Source organism: Triticum aestivum, chromosome 1B (genome assembly GCF_018294505.1).
Source record: "Triticum aestivum cultivar Chinese Spring chromosome 1B, IWGSC CS RefSeq v2.1, whole genome shotgun sequence".
NCBI classification, from domain to species: Eukaryota; Viridiplantae; Streptophyta; class Magnoliopsida; order Poales; family Poaceae; genus Triticum; species Triticum aestivum.
The window spans coordinates 568896778-568903962 of NC_057795.1; the positions used below are offsets into that span (position 1 = coordinate 568896778).

The 7185-nt window shown below is 41.7% G+C and overlaps 1 long non-coding RNA gene across 2 annotated transcripts; it reads right to left on the reverse strand.

The window, feature by feature from the left end:
• Positions 1-597: 597 nt before the first annotated feature.
• On the reverse strand, positions 598-3479 carry LOC123095657 (uncharacterized). Of its 2 annotated transcripts, XR_006446283.1 has the most exons (4): positions 3179-3479; positions 2904-3091; positions 2474-2531; positions 598-2224 (listed from the first exon to the last, which is right to left on the reverse strand). It is a non-coding gene; the product is annotated as an uncharacterized lncRNA (long non-coding RNA). The 2 variants fall into 2 exon arrangements; XR_006446282.1 differs by lacking the exon at positions 3179-3479 and having other exon boundaries at positions 2904-3169.
• Between the last annotated feature and the right edge of the window lie 3706 nt (positions 3480-7185).

Below are 7185 nucleotides of genomic sequence, written 5' to 3' on the forward strand. Positions count from 1 at the left end.
CATCAAGAGATGCAGAGGCCGGGGGTAAGCCTCCTTTTCAAAAAAAATATAGACAGAGGAAATGAGGCATCATTCAAACTGTTTGACTGGTCAACAGAACAAAATACGAAGCTATACGGTGTGTCAGTGACTGTATAATCACCGGACCTCGTATATAATGACCGTATTGACCGTATTCTTGAGTACAGTGACTAAAGTGAGTTTATACGACAAGTTCATTGATCATCAATGCATTTTGCTCTTTGAGAAACTAGTAAAAATGCACGTGCAACGCATGTCTTGACAAATATAAATGTTAATAACCACTATAAATGTTAATAACTACTCCCCCTATCTTAAAATGTACTCACTCCGTCCCAAAATTCTTGTCTTGTCCCAAAATTCTTGTGACTTGATATCCGTATTTAGATAAATCTAAGACAAGAATTTTGGAACAGAGGGAGTAGAGTATTTTTTGGGCTTAATCTAGACCAAAAATTGACTTATATTTTGAGCAGAGGAGTACTGTATTATTTGATGTACATTTTCTAAAACTTTGAATATTTGTTAACTATAATAACAATCAAGCACACAATATTAAAGCAGTATATATCCCACGCACTAAAATATTAGGAATATCTTTCAACAAATTTGTTTGAAACAAATGCCTCAAAAATTATTTTCAGGCATTGTTTAGATCATACATAGTGTTGCTGAAACCCTACCGGTGCAATGTTCAAATCATCATATATCATCTAGTCCAAAACATGAATAAAATCGGGCTGTCCATTTGTAGAAGCAAGGTGGACCACCAGTTCCTGTACATGCTTATGCTTTTTTAGATCCAGATTCAATCAAAAAGAGAAGTTTTCCACTGTACATGTAATAGGGCAGAGTGGCAAAAGTTCAGAAATGGGGATAACAATCATAATCAAAAGAAACTTAGAAGAAGATAATCAGATTGTTTTGTTTTACACATTGGTGACATTTATATGGGATTACTTTAACACCAGAGAAATTGCTTTAAGATGATGAGTGGACATTACTCTAAACATATAAAATCAAGAGGCAGCAAGAGTGCAATCCAAATATCTTTAGAATATGTCAGTGAAAATTGCAAATACCTATAACCGACTCATAAAACATGTCAATAAAAATTGCAAGGCCTGCAAAATATCCTGTATAAGCACTGCAATCTCTTGTTTCATGACCAAAAAATAAGACCGTTATATGATGGGATTAAGGTAATAAATGGCGTCAAATACTTTGATAACAACATGGCACGACAAATACTCTGATAACAACATGGCACGACGTAGAACTGCTTACCCGGTTGGCTGCTCGATCATTTTCAATGCAGTATCAGTGTGCTCCAACCAAATAAATTGTTATTAAGCTCTGCAAAGACACCTCTTCTGTAACACTCAAGAGAATAAAGTAAGTCAAAAATAATAGATAAAAAACATAATGCGATAAAAATAAAGCAATTCTTGGAGAAGAAATGCACTAAATGTTGTGATGCCACTCAAATTGTAAACCAGGACACCATAGCGGTCATGTTCTTGCATAGAGTAACACGCCCTGGATCCCTCCTCAAAAGCATATATGGCAGGAGACCTTGGCGAGCATGTACCCCCGCAACGCCATCCGCAGCTTGGTGACTACGACAAACAATTTGTTCCATATAAGTATAGCTAGCAGTTACTGTAATATGGGTATGTAATTGATCCGCCACCGTGTCTGCTGTTGAGGCTATCTCGACCTGATAGGGGGGGCTGGCCTAGCTGTGTTAGTGAAAACTAAAGTGACCTATGAATTTCAGGTTCAGACAAATAGACAGTGCCCAACTGGCCAGACGTTCGAACCTCTCCAGTTGCAAATTGCAGCGCACAAACCAGCATGATTCAAGGATAGCTTTTCAATAGTCACAGTTTTTCATCATGAAAAAATCTAATATATGTGAACAATGCTGAATACAGGTAATCCTGATCCCCTTCTGAAGTGAGTTAACTTCTAAAAAATCAAGACGAAGAGGTTTGCCATTAATTTGCGGCAACGATGATGCAGAACGATTTACTAAATTAAATATTGTGTAACCTGATTAGGCATGTAGGCAGAAAAAAGGTGAACTGCTTCACCTCTCGAATCTTATTTTCTTCACCAAAATCTTGAGCGTAGGCAGAAAAAAAAGTGAACTGGTTCACCTCTCGAATCTTATTTTTCTTCCATAAGTCCAATTCTACATCTGCATAGCAAAATATAAAATTATAAGTACCAGCAAAAGAGAGGCTAATGGATTTTGGTTCTGTGGACAACCAAAATTATGTATTCGTACTAATTCAGACCAGCATAAAACAGCTTTCTATTATGGACAATAGAAAACCGAAAATTCGTGACTACCAGGACTCGTATGTGCACAGAATGCTTTACAACATCCAACTGATAAATACAGGCGTGATGGCCCAACAGCAAGTACAGGTGCAGCAACACAGACCCAGAAAGAGCTTCTTGTTCCTCTTTCTCTGTGCCATTTCTGGTCATTTAACTATGTACTGCAAGCATGTAAATAGATAGATAAGCAAAACAGAGGAAGAACATGTCTATATCTTACCATGAACGTGATGGGAAAATGCTAGTAAGATATAGGCCAAAAGGGCAACAGCCAACAGAACGTTTAGACTATTTAAGCAATATTTCCTCCGTAGCAATTTTCGCATACAATGATACAATCAGTTAAGAATGCTCCAGTAATGAATTTTCAATATTCAGATATGCCATGTCCAATTTTCCCATGCAATCATCTGAATAGCAAGTTTTAAATCAATGCCACGTTCAATTATAGAATCAAAGAAAATAGCAATCTAGCAGGAACATACACTCAGTATATAATATACAATTCCAAGAACTGCATAAAGTTTACGCACCTAGCGGGGTATGACATGGTAGGTTTTGAAGGCCTTGACCTTTAGATCCCTCCTGAATTCACACTACTCGTCAGCATCTTTTGGGATGAGGGTGTGCTTGAGCTCGTACTGGTCAATGGCATGGTGTACTTGGGACGAAGAAGGTGCCATGCAGCCTGTACATCACTCGCGATGCGGTCGAGGTGGGCCTGGCGCACGGCAAAGAGTGAGCCGCGGCCGATGTTGAATGTGACGTTCAGGGATGACATAGTTATGCAGATCTCGTGCCCGCCTACCGAGATCACATTGATGGTGTACCCCTCCGCCTCCACGCCCTTGCGATGCACCTGGTCGCGCGGCGGTACTCCTCGTCGGTGAGCACCCAGCCGAGCACCAAGAGCAGCCCGCTCCCCACGCCCCGTTGGGCCAGGGGATGGTGGTGGCAGCTGCCTTCTTCGAGGCGAGCGTCTAGAAGCGGGAGGCCGTGCCGGGGCTGGGGGAGAGGAGGAGGCGCCGGGTGAGGCAGAGCGGGGCGAGGGAGAAGAGGGAGGTCGTGGTCGCGTGGGGAGGCGACGGAGAGCAGAGGGGCAGCGGGGAGGGCATCTATGGGAATTGGGGAGAGCTGTGCGGCGAGGGATATGTTCCTTTTTTTTTTGAGGATATGTTCCTTTTTATCTGGGAGGAAGAGATAATAGAGAATCAGAGAAACAAGAAAAGTCCTTAGTTTCCTTCCATAATTAAGGGATCGTGGGAAGGAAGATAGCGGGTTCGTTACCTCGGCTCGCGTGGATGCGGGCGACAGAGTTTCGTCCGCCAAATAAATTGATAAACGCACATTTAATAAGGGCTAGTTGTTATTTTAATGGTCAGATTAAAATGAGTGGATTCAATCGTGTGGCTCTCGTCGGTCTGGGTTATTGTGGGTACATTATACGGGGTGCGCTTAGTGATGAATATGTTTGCTTGTTTAATAGTAGTATATATAGATGTTGGATTGATTCGTCCGGATCAGAAAACGACACCGTTTACTATCCTCCCATCTACGCTTTGCCAAGTTGTTCGTAGTCATGGTCACTCTCTTGTGCACAAACTACATAGAGACCTTTAATTTGTAAGGCACATTAATATTCCAAATACGAAGCGATTTAGGGATTCGACCACATAGATTTAACTCAGAAAACTCCTGACACTGAAAGCTTCCAGTCCAGGGTATCTGGTGCATCAGAAACAGTGGCGAAGCCACACTTGAGCTGGGTAGTCAATTGACTACACAACATTTTGCGAACAACATACATGAAGTAAAAATCATGCCAAAAAATCTTTTAAATGCATATATTTGACTACACAACATTCAGTTGACGACACATAATGGGATTCCTAGCACCGCCACTGATCAGAAAGGTTAACATCCAGCAATCTACGCACAAGATGTAGCCATCTGTCCCACCGTTCCCTCACTAGTACCCGCCTGAAATGAATATTTAGGGGAATTGAACCTAGTATTGTAGTGACGAATACGTCTTTACATTGTACAATACTATAAACAGTTGGAAATTGTATGGCTAACAATATCTCTCTAGCCAGGTACCTTCCAGAATCTAGTAGTGTTTTCGTTCCCTACTAAGGATTTCCTCATATTGAAGAAGGCGACCTTTGTCCTCATCAGACCTTCCAAAAAAAAGGAGTAATTCGGCCGCGCCATGACCTGTGCTAGGGTTTTGGACTGTAAATAGTTGTTACACAATAACTGTATCCACACACCACCCCTCCTCTACAGGCAACCCATATAACCATTTATTTAGCAGACACCTATTCTTTACTTCGAGGTATTTGATACCTAGATCTACTTGGTCTTTCGGCCTACAAATTATATCCCGCTTGCTAGTCTGTATCTTGATTTATGCTCATAAGTTTGCCAAAAGAACGTGATCGATGGATGTCCAACCTTTATCATACCCCCATGGGCACTTGAAAGAAGGATAAAAGGAACATGTCCATGCTTTGTAAGCACGACAATTATTAGAATTAGCTGACCCCCATAAAACATAAGCTTGCCTTCCAACAACTTAGATTTTTCTCAAATCGACCTTCAATGCACTTCTATTCCTTGTTGGTTTACTTACGGTGATGAATTGGGATTCCTAGGTAACTAAATGTAGGGATCCCAACTCACACCAGAACAATTGTCTATATTTTTCCTATTCCTCTTTGGCGCACCCAAAGCAGAACAGTTCACTCCCGTTGAAATTTATTTTCAAACTGCCCGTTCTTCAAAAAGACATATAATCAATTTTATATTTCTAGCTTTTGCCATATCATGTTTCATGAAAAAAATTGTGTGATCTGCATATTCTAGTATGGACACCCCACCATCCACGAGATGAGGAATGAGCCCACCGACCTTCCCGTTCTCTTTGGCTCTACAAATGAGGACCGCCAACATATCAACAACGACTTTAAATAGGATAGGAGACATCAGATCCCCTACCATAGTCCCTTTTGTGTCTAGAAATAATGACCTATGTCGTCATTAACCTTGATCCCTACGCTGCCTGCTTGTACAAAGGATTCGACCTGCTTCCTCCTGGCAACATCAAAACCCTTTGTATGTAAGCTTCGCTACAAGAATGGCTACTTAACTTTATAACAAGCATTCTCGAAATCCACTTTGAAGACAACTCCATCAAGTTTCCTGGAGTAAATTTCATGTAGGGTTTCATGCAAAACGACTACTCCCTATAGAATATGTCGTCCAGGCATGAAAGCCGTCTGAGTCGGCTGAACCACATTATGCGCAATATGTGCGAGGAGATTCACACCAACTTTAGAAAAATCTTAAAGCTCACATTAAGCAGACACATCACTCTGAACTGCTCAATGCGAACCGCCTCCTTTCTTCTTTGGAAACAACGTAATCGTTCCAAAGTTAAGTTTAAACAATTGGAGGTGACCATTAAACAAATCATGGAACAAAGGCATCAGGTCCCCTTTAATAATACCCCAACATCTCTTATAAAATTCTACAGGAAACCCATCAGGGCCAGGTGCCTTATTGTTCTTCATTTGTGCAATTGCCTCCAACACCTCCTTTTCTGAGAAAGGAGTAGTTATCACCTCATTCTCATCGCCCCCAGATGAGATATATCGTTAACCACATTCTTGTCTAGAGAGGCAAAATTCTCCACCGGTGCCCCAAAGTGCTTTTTGTAAAAAATTGAGATATACAATTATAGGTTCTCATGCCCATAATCATACTCTCATCCTGCTCAAGTTGGATAAATTTATTTTTCCTATGTTTTCCATTCGCAGCCATATGGAAAAACTGGGTATTATTTTCCCTTTGAACCACCCATCGAATTCTAGCTCTGGTTGCCCATTATATCTCTTCTTCTTTAAGAAGCTTTTCTAGCTTCTCCTCAGCCTCTCGTTTGGCCACACGGTTAGTTACATCGAGCATATATACGGACTTCGGCTTTTAGATTTAGACCGTTAATGAGATTAAGAAGCTGAATCAATAGATAAATATTTCTTTAAAGAATACAATAAAGATGTGTGAACAAGTACCATCATGGGTTAACTCATCAAAGATTGACATGATTTCTCTGTCTGCTAATGGCTCTGTTGACCAGTTGCAGCAAACTTCCAAGAATTGATGCAGCTACCCTTCTGACCATAAATGGTCCTTGGTTCAGTGCTACAAGGATATGCTATATGAAAAAGACCACAGGATGACACTCGAGCGGTAAACCACTCACCAACCCGCTATCCTCTGAAAAGTGGGAAGACTGTTTGAACAAACATACATAAAGATACTACAAACACTGGTAGAAAAAGAGGCTTCCGTCCAGCCCCATTAGTCGCGAAACTGTAGGAACCGCGACTAATGAAGTCTTTAGTCGCGGTTCGGCAGACGAACCGCGACCAAAGGCCTGGGCCCAGGGCGCTCGGTGGCCAGCTGGTGCACGTGAGGGGCTTTAGTCGCGGTTGGCCAGGCCAACCGCGACTAAAGGTGCGCAAAGGCCTTTAGTCGCGGTTGGCCAGGCCAACCGCGACTAAAGCTCCTCCCCTATATATACCAGTTCAGCACGCTCACTTAGCCATTTGGTGCCACTTCTCTTCACAAGCTTCACAAGGGGGTGTAGGTTTGCTTTTGGTTCCTCTTATGCACACAAGGTGTTTGATGAAATGCCCTAAGAGGGTGAAACAAACATGATATGAAGTGTTGGAGCCACACTTGAGGTTCCTCATTTATTTTTTCCTCCTCGATCGCGGTTAGCAACTTGAACCTTTCATGCATGTGTGT